Below are 14,649 nucleotides of genomic sequence, written 5' to 3'. Positions count from 1 at the left end.
TGCCGGGGCCAAGGGAAAGGGGCGTGGAGGGAGGTGACCTGTGGAGGGGCGGAGCCGAAGGTGTCTCCGGCGGCTTCGGGGGAGGTGCGTGCTAAGGAGTGGGGCTATGGGGCGGGGAAGTTGCTGAAGGCTCTGGAGTAACTTGTTTCCAACCCGCTCTGTCTGGCTTTGGAGTTCCTCGGAGTTAGTTAGCAGCGCGGGGCCACAGTGAGCTGGGCTGGACGGGCACTCCCCGTTTCAAGCCAACCGCCCCCACGGAGCCGCCGGGAAGCCCGCCCGCTCCGGGCCTGTCGATCCCGCCATTTACAGGACTCTTAAAAATGTTTTTTGCTCAGTAGTATCTCTTTTAACGTTTGCCCGAGGGCGAGGGGGGCGGTTACCCGAGTCTCTTTAACTGGAGCAAATCGGGAGAAAATCGAAAAGGAGAGGAAGTTAAAATGTCACTTAAGTTTAACTAGACTTTGCCCCTTTAACACTAGAGAAGGAGGACAGGTACTCCTCTTCCTCTTTAAGGATACCCCCTTCACCCCGCCCAGGAAAACTGGAGGTGAATGTGAATTAACCGGTGTTGGGCTGCAGCAAGCAAGCCTGGGGCAGAGTTAGGGTGGAAGAGAGTGACAGCCACTAAAAAAGCACATTCCAATGTAATATACAGCTCCTGTACGATAGAAATATACATTTGAAACCTATATAATCTTATTAACCAATGCAAACCCAATAAGTTTAATTTAAAAAAAAATTTAAAGCAGATTCCTAAATTTGTGACAGGAGTTGTAATAGGACCAAAAAAAAAAAAAAAAAATAGCGATCTGAAGCTCCTCCCCCTTCTTCGCGGAACTGTCGGCCTATGCAGATGCAGAAGGAATAGCACTGTGGCGCGCTCCAGAGCTGTGGCATGCTCTTTCCGCAGGGGTCCACGACTGATGATTTTCAGCAGACCTGTCCTACGAGGAACGCAGGTAGTGTAACTCACCAGCACACGGAGCAAATTAACTTTTTAAACGAGATTGATACAGCGGGTCAGGTGTGCAGCAGATGGACGTTTTCAGATATATAATTCTATGACTGATTATGTTTGCAAGTATTTGCCATAATCTAAACTGTGAACAGTGGTATGCACTGGACATAGCTGCTGTTAGATAACAATCGTGAGGGTCCTTGTCACTAAAGATGGAAAGGAAAAACTACCACTTTCTATGTAGTTCAACTTACACTGATTCAAAAGTAACCCCCCCAAAATTTTGTTACTATTTGCCAGGCACTGTTCTAAGTATCTTACATGTATTTATTAACTCATTTATAAGTTTCTATAAAATCTCCCCTGGGTTTTTGAAGATATACTGACATTTGTACACCAATAGACATAGAAGCTTATTTATTTCAGCCTTGTTTATAATAGGAAAAAATCCCAACCACTTAAGTATCTATCAATACAAGAATCACTAAAACTCGTATGATACATAAATACTGTACATTGTCATAGTTTAAAACATTGAAATAGATATATAGGTGCTCTTCCAGTTACTCTGGCTGCATTGCAAAGACCCCCTAACAACATAATGATATAAAACAAGCATTTATTGCCCTCGCAGATTCTCTGGGTCAGGAATTCAGAGAGCACAGCAGGGATGACTTTTCTTTGCTTCATTATCAGTAACCTTATCAGTCGTACAGTGTCAGTTCAGTTTTGCTACATTCGATTTACCCATGCTGTTACAAAGCCTCATTCAGGTTTAAGAGGACAGGAAATGAACCCTACCTCTTGATAGGGAAGAGGCAAAGTTCTTAAAGAGTGTGTGAGACCAGAAATATTGCTGTGGCCATTTTTGGAAAATACAAGTTTGCCACAGGCGCTTACATTGAAAGACCTCTAAAATGCCTTAAGGGGGTAAAATAAATGAGAAGCAAACTAAGTACAATGTGATACCATTTATGGTTTATAAAAAATATAAAACAAACTCATATTTCCAAATGTTCATACATTGTTTAAAGATATATATTTTTCAAAAGACATGGTTTCTAAATGTAACCTGCATATTCAGCAAATGAAACAATCTGTTCAAGTCATGCAGGAAAAACTGATCAAGATGGCCCCATACAACTTATTAAGATGTGTTTAATGGTAATTTTTACTTGGAGAAATGTCTGTCCCTCACTGTGGAATATAACCTCATTAGAAAGCTGTGACTCTATTGTAATGAATGAGTGGTGGCAAGTCTTCACATTATTTCTGTGTTGTAACTGGGCATTGAGCTTTCTTACACTAAGGAGCTGACCTGATGTCACAAAGTTGTTTTCAGAAAGATGAGATTTATAAAGACCTCCTTGAGGTCAGGGACTGAGTCTTCTTCACTTTGTATTCACATATCTAACACATAAAAGGGGGCTTAAGTTTTTTTACTGAATTATCCTAATCTTTCATTCAGCAGTCCAGGATGTTTATAATTAACCAAACTAAATTCTGGTCTCCTCACTAATTAATAAGCTAAGAAGAGTTCTGATATTTAAGTTCCAGTGACTCCACTTTATATCCCAGTATTAAAATTCCAATAATGATCTTCGAAGTCAGATGCCATCTCTAAGAAATCTGTACTTATACTTATGAAATCTTTCCTTTTTTAAATTTTAAAAAATTTATTTATTTTTAGAGAGAGGAGAAGGGAGGGAGAGAGGGAGAGAAATATTAGTGTGTGGTTAACTCTCAGGTGGCCCCACTGGGGACCTGTCCCACAACCCAGGCATGTGCCCTGACTGGGAATCAACTGGGAAGCCTTTGGTTCGCAGCCTGCGCTCAATCCACTAAACTACACCAGCCAGGGCAAAATCTTTTCTTATTTACTCATTTTATGAGTAATATGCTCATATGATGGTAGCATTATTTTAGGAATAGAAATGAGATTAGTTCACTCATGATTTAGGTATATTTACCTCTAATGAGACTCTGAAAAGACAACTGTATCTCATGAGCAATGACTTCATAGGAACAAATGGTCTCAGAGCAGGTAAAGTATAACCAGTGATATTCTTCTATCTAGATAATTGGTATGTTGATTGCTTTGTAAAAGCTTATAATGCCATAGTCACTTTTTTTACTATTGTCTTTGTTCTGTTTTTTGAACATCCAAAGGACACACCTTAATTTTTTTTAGAAGAAATAAGTCCTCTCCCTGAGTGGTGTGGCTCAGTTGGTTGGGTGTCATTCCACAAAGGGAAAGTTCTCAGGTTGGATTCCTGGTTAAGGCACATACCTAGGTTGCAAGTTTGGTCCCTGGCTGGGGCATGTACTAGAGGATCCATGTTTTTCTCTCACATTGACGTTTCTCTCCTTCTCTGTCTCCCTCCTTTTCCCCTCTGTTATAGAAAAAAAGAAATAACTCCTCATTAAATCAATTAAAATAACCAATAGCAATTTCAAAAACAAAATCCTAAAACAACTCCCTGAAGTTAGCTTGAAAGGCGAAAAATCCCTTCCTAATTCTTTCTAACAGCTAAACATTTTTCTCTTATTGGCTAAGTTTAGAGGGGAAACCTAGCTGTGTACTTACCTGAAAGGTAACCATAGGAATGAAGACATTAATAAAGGAGAGATGTTTTAAGTTCCTTTGACTCAGCAGGATGACATGTTATATGACATAAGCACACATACTGACTAATTTAAATATTTGTGTAGTTTTATTTTACATTCTGTGTGGTTCTTACTTATCCTATCTAGTATACATAAAGCATTGAATATGAGTCCCCTTAACTTTGTTTTATCCTGAATGAAAGAAAGAGCATACATCAAATTTGAGGGCCATAGAATTTAATCAAAGACTGAATATTAGTATATTGCTTTACTACCTGCAATCCTGGGACACTGTGAGATTCCTAAGTGCTTTAATTAACAATATTATTCTTCTTCCCTTTGAATTTTGGGGTGTGACAGTCTGTTCTTTAACCCTCTTTTCCTTTGAGAACAGTGATTGACAGTCCTAATTATATGGACAGATTTTGTTTGTAGAACTGAGGCCTCTGGAGAATATGAGGAACCAGCGAGAACTATGGTCAAATGATCCTCATTCCCATTACTTTTAACCTCATACTTACTTTCATAACAGGCTGATTTTCACATCTCCAACAGGGCTTATGAGTGGTACTGGGGAAAATCATATTCCTACATGGTTAAAGCCTTTGGAAATTCGTGATCGCCAACTTAGCTGTGCCATAGCTGTCAGGACTCTAGAATTATTTAATTTGTCTTCCAGGCTAGCTTCACCCCATGGTGACTATTCTAGACCACAGCGTGCTTCACTCTCTCCCTCTCAGCAGAGGACCCTGCCTTCATTTCACTAAGAAAAATGAACTATTCCATTGGTACACTCTCTCAACTTCCACTCCTTCCCCATACTTACAAATGCATCTATATCTGAACTTACACTTACCTCCTTCCCCCAGTCTTAGAGGGGGATAGATGTCCTGATTTTTTAAGAATAAGGCCATCAAGGGAGGGCTTGATGCCATCCCTTTCAGTTTCCTTTGGGACTTGTCCTATCATTGTTTCTCTCTTGAATTTTCAACAGTATCTTTGCTGGCCACCACCTCAGAGTTTATGCCTCTGGCTGAGGCAATCACTGGAAAAGGGTTGGGTTTACTCATATCAATTAGGCCTATTTAAGGCTGAGAGTGAGATGAGTTGCTTCTGATCTATATCTATATCTATACCTATATCTAAGAGTGAAGGAATGTGTATAATGAAATTGCCACTTAGTAGCTTCGTGTTCTTAGACAACTTCATGTCTCTGGGCTTCAGATTCCTTTTATTGAATGTGGATACTATTACATGCTCCATAAGATTTTGGAAAGGTTAAATGAATTAATATACAAAAATGTTTGTTACAAAGTGCATAGTAAGCCTTTCATATATGGCAACAAGTCCCTCATCCTGTCTGTCCATCCTCAGCATTTCTGCCACTGCTGTTCTCATAAAGTTCAAATTGGTGATGTCAGTCTCCTGCTTAAACATCTTTGTTGACAACCCATTGCCTGATAAAATCTAAACTGGTTAGGATATTTTGGACACAAATAACAGAACAACTAATGCAATCTATCTCAAAAAAAGCGGGGGAGTAAATTAGGTCATGTAAAGCACTACCAGAGGTAGTGTGAAGTTCAGGGTTAGTTGATTCAATGACAGTATTGAGAATCCAGGTTTTTTCTCTCTCCTGCCATTTTTAGAGGCAGCTCCATCCTAAAGCTGGTTTCCCTCATATTATTAATATGGTTGCCATAAGCATTTAGAGCTATGTTGTTTCTCTCTTTAAAAAATATTTTATTTATTTATATATTTTTTTAAGAGAGAAGGTGAAAGGAGGGAGAATAAAAGGGACAGAAACATCAATGGGGACCTGCAACCTAGGCATGTATCCTGACGGGGAATCCAACCAGCCACCTTTCGGTTTGCAGGGCAACACCCAGCCACTGAGCCACACCAGTCAGGGCAGAGAGCTATGTGCTTCTTGATTCATGCTCAGTGAGAGAAAAGGAGAGGCTTACAGTGATTTATATGAATTGCTTTCCCAGGAACCTCTAGCAGACTCTCTTAGTATCTCATTAGTCAGAATTAGTCATATGCTATTCCTGACTCAGTTACTAGAAAGAAACCAAGCGTACCCTCATTTAGGCTATCTGGGGCTAAGTGTAGGTGAGCTTCTTTGGAGACATATAGGTTTGTAGGGAAGAGGTGTATACTAAGTAACATTAAGTTTCTGTTAGAAAGAATGGGAGTGGATCCTGGGAGGACTACATTCTATATTCACTGCATAAACAAAGTCCCTTTTTTTTAAAGTTTTTGTTCATTTAGTTTCACAGAGAGGGGAAGGAAGGGAGAAAGAGCAAAAGAGAAACATTGATGTGCAAGAGAAATAGATTGGTTGCCTCTCACACACCCCCAGCTGGTGACCCAGTTCACAACCCAGGCAAGTGACCTAGCTGGGAATTGAACCGGCAACTTTTCAGTTCACAGGCCAGCACTCAGTCCACTGAACTACACCAGCCAGGGCTAAACAAGGTCATCTTGAGGATCTTACCTTGAAGCACAAATTATTTTTGCCATTTATAACTCTAAGAATTCAATGAATGATTATTGTATATATGAATGAATGAACTTTGAACCAAACTACTGCTTGTAGTTCCCAAAATGTACAAGATGATTTCTGGTCTCTGTGTCTATGCTCATGGTGCTACTCCTCTTTGAAATCATCACCCCCACCACACCTGGTCAATCTCTCTCTCTCTCTCTCTCTCTCTCTTTCTCTCTCTCTCTCTCATACACACATGCACACACACACACACACACCTCACTACTTGGAAAACTGGCTTTTCCATGCTGCAAGTGCTTTGGATTTCCATGAGGATGCTTGTTTACAACACTTTTTTTGCTCACATGCAGCTTTTTCTAGAATGGAAGCCTTTTAAGAATGGGAATTATGTTTTCTTCTATTTTTTTACTGGTAAGTGCATAATACATTATTCTGAGTGTATGACTCAAAGATTGGCCTTGCTTTACATTTTTTCAGATAGTAGATCTCTCTCTTGGTGGAAATGCTTCAAACCAAGTTTATTTATACAGAACTTCTCATCACTAGAAGTGATAGAAGTGTCTTCTAGAGTCTGAAGGGTCTAGTTGTGTCCTCTAGGGTCTTTTGCTTAAGATTCTTTTGCTTAAAGTAGTTGCTTACAGATGCATTTTGTATTATTAAAATGAACACTTTGGAGCAATATGTTCAATGACAACACCGCAGTCTACATACATACAACCAGTTGGATTTTCTAGGCTCTAGAAGTCACCACAGCCAGAAAGAAGTGCATTAGCAAGGATACAGTTTCATCATCATGGGGACTGGTTTGTACATCCAGTTCAGGAAAGGATTTTGTAGACTTTGATAACACATTAAAACACAAACTATGTGAAATGAAAATGCTTGTTTTATTACTTTTCTCTGAATGTGAAAATGTAGAAACAGTCAAGACGTTGAAAAGCTAGGTTTAGAAAGCACAAAAAGAACATAACAGCAGGAATGGTGCGTCAGCGCTCATGGCGGCTGTGTAGGGGTCCAGTCCTAATACATTTGGATTGGTTTCTCAATCTGTATACAAACCTCTAAAACCTTAAATGCAACCAAAGCAGGGAAATAAAAACAATATGGTAATCAAGATATTTGTAGTGTTATATTTATAGACTGTAATGAAAGTCTGTGAGTAATCTATAAACTCACACTCCTCAAATTTCCCATAGGACAAACCTTTGAAGTTCAGGGAGTGGCTAATGGTTCCTTTGATCTCCTCAGTCTTTTTGCACTTCAGGGAGATTTGGAAGAGGGCAATTTTGCTTATCACTATACCTATTGTTAAGCAAAAGAAAAAGCAACTTCCTAGATCTATTGAGATGGTGGTGCAGGTGAGGGATTTTCCCAGACTAGCAGTCTGAACTGCTGCTTCTGGCCTGTTTCAGGAGGTAATTTTGGCCAAGGTCGCCTCTCCCCAGTCCACTTCAACTAACTACAGTCAGTTGATTACCTGTAGCCTATCCTTCAGGGCTTTTTTAATGTCATTTTTTTTTGGTACCAGGTATAATAAAATACATTAATTTTCTTTCAAAACCATTTCACAAAATACTCTTTAATAAAATTGCCTTCTCTTGAAAAATAAGAAAAACTCTAAACATAAGGATATTTGAGAAACCAAATTCAAGACGGTTATACTTTCTAGTAGAATAGTTGCTAGATTATAGTCTTCTAGTAGCATCTGCATTAAAGGTCATTGCATTACTAAATCTATTCAGTATAAAATATTGTAAAATATGCATGTGCTCTTGGAAAAAATTCATAAAATATCCTTTAGTCTTAAAACAATTTTGGGGATAACTGCCTACACATAAAGGAATTACTCTTATTATAAAGAGTTTTTGATAATGCTTCATGTTTTAACAAAAGTAATATGTGCTTATTCTAAAGAGAAATACGGAAAAGTTTAAGATAGAAATGACCTTCAGAAATAATCACAATATGTTTTTAATGCATTTCCTTTCAATACTTTTATTATGTAAATATATAATATATACATTTTGTTTCATGTGGGAGATAGTAGCCTTTTTATATGTAGTTGTGTACTTAAACCTTACCATAATATTATTAATAATAATAGCATTATATTATTTTTACCATGTCTTTAAAGATTTGTATAATTCTTTGATAAATTACAGTGTATTTACTCCCCTATTGTTAAATGAAGTCATTATTTTTAACGATTAGAAATGATTGGTCAATAATTCAGAATTTTTCCCATGAAGGGCTTGAAAAGTAATATGAAAAATCTTTTGAAATATACACACACATATCTGTTACCTGAAAACAAGAGTTAGGACCTCAGTGCCGAGTGAAGAACTCCCAGCATCCCAGGACTACCACCATCAGAATGTATATCCCCTTAATTTTGATATGCATTTGCATCAGAATACCTCTTTAAAGAAAGTTCAGGGGAAGTTAAATTTATTCATCCATTTATTCATTCTTTAAGTAAACATCTGTTGCTCCCCGGTTAGGCATTTTAAGTGCTGAAGTGAATCGGGCTTACTTAGCCCTTTCCCTCCCAGAGCCTACAGTCCAGATGAGGACAATTAAACCAGAGTATTTAATAACATACAGAAAGACCTGTGATAAGGAAAGCAGTGATTACGATGGGTTCATATGGTGGTGGCAGCTAAGTTTTCCCAATAAAGGCAGTGTTTAAACAGAGACTTGAAAAGGAAGCAGGAGTTAGAGACAGAGCGGGTCCAACTGGAGAGTATACCAGGGCAAAGACTGACGAAGATCAGAAGCCTGGAAGGCAGAGTGAGGAAGCAGAAGGGAACCATAGAAGTAAGATGAAGTCAGATCTTTAAAGGCCTTGTCAGCCACCATACAAAGTTTAGAGTTTATCTACGGGGCACTGGGAATCTGTTGAAGGTTTGCTCTTTGAAAAGACTACCCTCACTGCAGTATGGAAAATGGGTGGAGATGGAGGTTAAAGGGAGACAAGGGATGTTGCAGAAATGCAGGTAGGAAGACTGGCTCATTAGCTGCAAATCTAGCCGAGAAAGTCCTACAGGATGCCTGGAGGTCAGCTTCTGTTAACTATCCTTTGCATTCAGCCATTTATCACATTTAACTTCTAACCCTTTCAACCAACCTAACATGTATTCAGCATTTAATAAGTAGTTGTTGCTCTGATACATCACCTGTCTGTTTTTTCTTCTTTCAAAGAATAAAGATTTGGGAGAAAAAGTATCCATTCTAAGGACCTTTCCCACTCTTTTTGTGACGTAGGGCCCCTCCCCTTTCCCACAACCACTCATCTGGATGCTATACCCTGACCTAGTTGCTGAAGTCCTGGTTTTCTTCACAAAAGCTTTCTGAGCTTGCATAGAAAGCCCACCGAGAATTCCTGATTTCTATAAAGAGGGCACTACCTGGGTTCTGGTGATGTTAGGAACATTGGGGACTTCCCCTATTAAAACAGTGATTCATATGCAACATGGAAACTATAGACAAGTCAAAAATAGAGAAAAAACCCATCATAGTTCCACCCCCAAATGACAACCACTATAATATTTGGTGACATTTCATTTTAGTCCAGATTTTTAAAAACTTAAAATCGTAACATAGGAAAATGTTGTTATTTTAAATGTTAAAATTTTAATAGTTGTGAGAGATTCCACAGTATGATTGTATTCCAATCTAATTCAACACATGGCTATATTTAGGTTGTTACTGATGTCTGTGCTATAAATTATGCTATGATGAGCAGTTTTGGCATAGAATTTTTTGGGTACTTAGGATTGCACTCTTGAGATAAATTCCTAGAAGTAAACCTAATAATTCTTTTTTAATATACTGCCAATTTGATTTACAAAAATGTGGACCAAGTTTACATTTTTACCAGCAACATTTGAGAGTACCTATTTGAATTAGGCAACATTCAGAAAAAAAAACTTTGCTAACTTAATAAATAAGGATTTTTTTCAAAATAATTTAAAATGTTAATTGTGTTTTTATATACCCATAATAACAAAGCTAAAGGAAGAAACTGACTGCAAGGACATTAAGCCAACCTATACTAAATAGATTAATTGGCTGCATCTTCTATTACTTGGTAATATGGGCACTTAGTACCAAGGTTTTAGTGTTCCTTGATATTATTCTAAATTTTTCTCTATGCATTTATGTCTGTTTGAGTCTGCTTTTTCTTAACTTTAAGCCATAGTATTTTATAAATTAATTCTGAGATATAAAAGAATAGAGTTGTACCGTGAACCCAAATGCAAACATTAAGTTATGATCTGTATGGTTTTGAATGTACAACTTTGAAGTTCATTTAGTAGTGAGTTCATTTTAAATGCAAAAGTTAAAAGCTGAATGTGAAATTGATACAAATAATAATGACCTAACTAGAGAAAACACAAGAGGGCAATCTTGCACAACAATAGAATATGTTTGCGTAAGATGAAAATAATTCAGCATTTTTAATCAACTGTGATTTTGTTCAATAAAATGTAAAATCTTGTCATATGTACTGTCTTTTTATTATCAAAGAAATATAGTGTCCACATCCATGCAACAAATTTTGCATATATTTGAGTTATATTTTTTAGTCCTGGAAAGAAATGAATCTGTTTTCCATTGGTCACTACATTTAGCCTGATTTCAGTTTATAGAAAAGTGAGGAACAAAATCTCCTATAGAAGAGACACCAAAACAATATATTTTTTTTCTCCTGGATTCATTATATATATTTTTTCAAAATGGGAATTGTTTCTTTTTTTCTAGTTAGGAATGTGTGACCCACTAAATCTCAATGAGACTATTTTTTAAAATAAGAAATGAATAAATTGCTAAAGGAAGAACATGGTCTCATGATTAGATTAGGAAACATGTATGATCTTTTCCATATTTTTATTTCCTGACACTTACATAGAACTATAATTTATGTTCAATTGCTAGGCCCTAAAAATCAAGGACATGGGGAAATGGGAGATTTAAGACAACAGCTTGCACTTTCGCATGTGCAAATTCTCACAGATCTTGATTTCATCTGCAAAGCTAACGCAGAGGTGGCATATGTGTGGTCGTGCTTCCCGTACTCCCAAACCTCAAACTAATGTGGAGTTCAGAGTGCCAACCAGGACAGGAAAAAAAAAGGAAGTAGAAATAGGTGTTTTTCTAATCCTCCTGGTAAGAGCAAGCCTTAAGAATTCTGTCAAGTACCTGGTACTTAGAAAAGCAATATAGCATAGCAGTTAATCACCTGGAGTTTGACTCATGCAAACAACAGTGAACAAATAACTGTACAATTAATTAATAAATTAAAATCTCAGAGTAAAAAGTCTTGGGAGCTATAAGGCATGTGATGGGCACGACCATCAAGTAAATCATGACTAGGGACATTTTTTTTAAGGTTCACAATTTGGCCTTTTAAAAATTTATTAAATATGTGTTATAATAATTTGCTGTTTCTGTATTCACAGTGGAGATATGTGTTCTACAGATGTAAAATTTAGTTTGCTTATTGGGGCTCTCCAATTTCAATGTGCATTTTCAACTTCTGCATTTTCTATACTTTTATACAAGTCATTGTTAATTGTTGACATTTTAAAAATATGCTAATACCATGGATCACTTTATATAAAAGAAAGAAGTTCTTTCAGCTTTAGAGACTTATCTTTTACTGCGTGGTTAGAGTCTCTGAGTCTGTGTGTTATTTAGTACCCCTTATAAATACTCGTGGCAAAACCAAAATAAATTCTTCAGAAGTTAATGTATGCTCTCATCAAAGTCCTGTGCCTTTGGAATGAAGTAGTGGAAGACAGCCACCCAGCAGTGATATAAAAGTTCATAGCAGCACTATTCACAATAGCCAAAAGGTAGAAACAACCCAAATCTCTATCGACAGAAAAATTAATAAACAAAATACGGTATATCCATCCAGTGCAATATTATTCAGCCTTAAAAAGGAACACAGTTCTGATACATGCTGCAACATGAGTAAGTCTTGAAGGCATTATGCTAAGTGAAATAAACCAGACATAAAAGGACATATACTGTATAATTCCCTTCACATGAGGTGGTAGAATAGTTAAAATCATTGAGACAGTAGATTAGAGGTTACCAGGGGCTGAAGGGAGGGGAGAATGGTGAGTTATTGTTTAATGAGTACAGAGTTTCTGTTTGGGATGATGAAAAATTTCTAGAAATGGATGCTGGTGATGGTTGCACAACATGGTGAATGCACTTAATACCACTGAACTGTACTCTTAAAATGGTTAAAATGATGGGTTTATGTTATGTGTCTCTCACCACAATAAAAAAATACAAAACCAAACTATGTGAAAAGTGTACAGATGCTGTCACTATAGGATGCCTAATGTTTTGTGTAAAGCTAAAAACAAACAAAATTCTTAATTTTTCTCCATCCCATTCACTCTTTTCACCTCTTTCATTTACCTTACAGTTGCTTTATTTTGTCATCCACAGGATTTTCTGCATCCAAGTCAGACAGCATTATCATTTCATCATTATTATATATTCCTGGATTGCTTCCGTTGTCCTGATGTCCCATTTATATTAAGAGCTTGATATACCTAGTATGAGCCTGTAAAATGTAGAGCAAAAGGGGAGTATGCTAGGATAATGTTGTTGACAGCACAGTAGTTTTGTCTGACTCCATTGAGCTTTTGTTCTTTTCTTCTTGACCTTGGCAGGGTGCCTGAAATATAATGAGGTCCATGAAAAAACTGCAGGACTGAAGATGAAGATGATCTTCCAATACAAGAAAAACACTTTTTTATTGAAAACATATGACAAACCTTTTTATTCTTCTAACAGTTATTTGGCCTTGAAGAAATATTTTAACCATCACAAAATGTGTTTACTATGCTACATTGGGAGCAAGGGAGACATATGAGGCCTGTCTGGAAAAAGTCTAGCCATTGTTAATATAAACAAGAATGTTTTGTGTGACATCAGTGTAACCTGGCAGCCAAGGAGAGTGGACTGAAATGTGGATGCATGAACAATGATGACTTCACTGTACTAGGCAGTGGGGGTGGTAGACACCATTGAGTGAGCATGTGTACTGTGTGGCTGTCACATTCAAAATGACTGAGCAAGTAGAGCAATAAATCTGAATTAAATTTGTGTTAAGCTTGGATATTCCTCCACAGAAACTAGTCAGATGATTCAGAAGGCTGCAGCTATGGGCAACTTGTGATCGACAGCTTCATCATAACTACACACTCGCTCATGCATTGTGCCTCGTGGAGAGATTTTTGGCAAAACATCAAATCACCCAGGTGACTCTGCCCCCCTACAGCCCAGATTTGGCACCCTGTGACTTCTGGCTTTTCCTAAAACTAAAATCACATTTGTAAAGGGAGAGATTTCAGACTGCGGATGAGATTCAGGAAAATATGATGGAGCAGCTGATGGAGATTGGAAGAACTATGTGAGGTCCCAAGGCACCTACTTTGAAGGGGACTGAGAAGTCATTGTCTTATGTATAATGTTTCTTGTATCTTGTATTTTCTGCAATAAATGTCTTTATTTTTCATATTACTTGGCCGGATACCCTCTGGACAGACCTCGTATTATCATAATATATTCTGAAGTTTGAAATAAAAGAGTGACTGCACCTTCTAAGGGGAGAATGTCTATGACTGAAGTGTTAGGCTGCACAACTCAATGGGCCCCAGAAATACTGTCCCTTCCCCCCACCCTTCAGCCCCAGGGAACAGCTTCCCATTGTTGCTGGGCTCTTTGTGCCTCAGCCTTCCTCCGTGCTCCCCTTGACCCTGCTCACAGCTCTGTAACTTGTCCCTTTCCTGCACTCCCTTCAGAATTTCAGTTAAGTATGCCAAAGGACTGACAATAGGCAGAGAATGATGCAAAAATTCCTGGTTATGTCTAGTTATGCATATTTTTTTCAATCATGTTCAAAACTGCCTTAAAAAGCTATGCTACTATAATTGGTTGACATTGATACATTGATATTTTATTAGAAAACATGTTTATATTTTGTAATATTTAATCTAAATAATTCCAAAGGCTCCATGTGGCTCAGTCTCAAATGAGAGATACATTCAAAGGAAATATAAATCTGACTTCATAAATTCTGTACAACATTTTAGGTATTTGCTGTAAATAAAGGGGGGACTGAAGTGTCATTGTTCTATATGCAATGTTTCTTTTATCTTACATCTTCAACAAATGTTTCTATTTTTTATGTTATATGGCTAGATACTTTCTGGACATACCTGGTATTTTGATTTATAAGGGAGAAAAAACTCAATTCATGAGTTTCAGAATTAGCTAAACCTCTTAAAGAACTTGCTTTTTTTAAAAAAAAAATTCAGTTTTAGACAGAGGGAAAGAAAAGGAGACAGAGAGGGAGAGAAATATCAGTGTGTGGTTGCCCCCCGAGGACCCAATACTGGGTACCTGGCCTGCAACCCAGGCATGTGTCCTGACTGGGAATTGAACTGGCGTCTCTTTGGTTCACAGCCTGTGCTCAACCCACTGAGCTACACCAGTCAGGACAAGAACTTGCTTTTTGATTTAAAAGGATTATAAGAAAATGTTG

The 14,649-nt window shown here is 37.6% G+C and overlaps 1 long non-coding RNA gene across 1 annotated transcript; it reads left to right on the top strand.

Moving 5' to 3' along the window:
* Positions 1-34: 34 nt before the first annotated feature.
* Positions 35-13,074, top strand: LOC123808132. Its single transcript, XR_006783764.1, has 3 exons — positions 35-84; positions 854-959; positions 12,773-13,074. It is a non-coding gene; the product is annotated as an uncharacterized LOC123808132 (long non-coding RNA).
* Positions 13,075-14,649: the final 1,575 nt, after the last annotated feature.

Source organism: Phyllostomus hastatus, unplaced genomic scaffold (genome assembly GCF_019186645.2).
Source record: "Phyllostomus hastatus isolate PE091 unplaced genomic scaffold, TTU_PhHast_1.1 phas_scaffold_501, whole genome shotgun sequence".
NCBI classification, from domain to species: Eukaryota; Metazoa; Chordata; class Mammalia; order Chiroptera; family Phyllostomidae; genus Phyllostomus; species Phyllostomus hastatus.
Note: the sequence above shows the minus strand (reverse complement) of the source record. Positions and strands in the feature narration are given on the sequence as shown.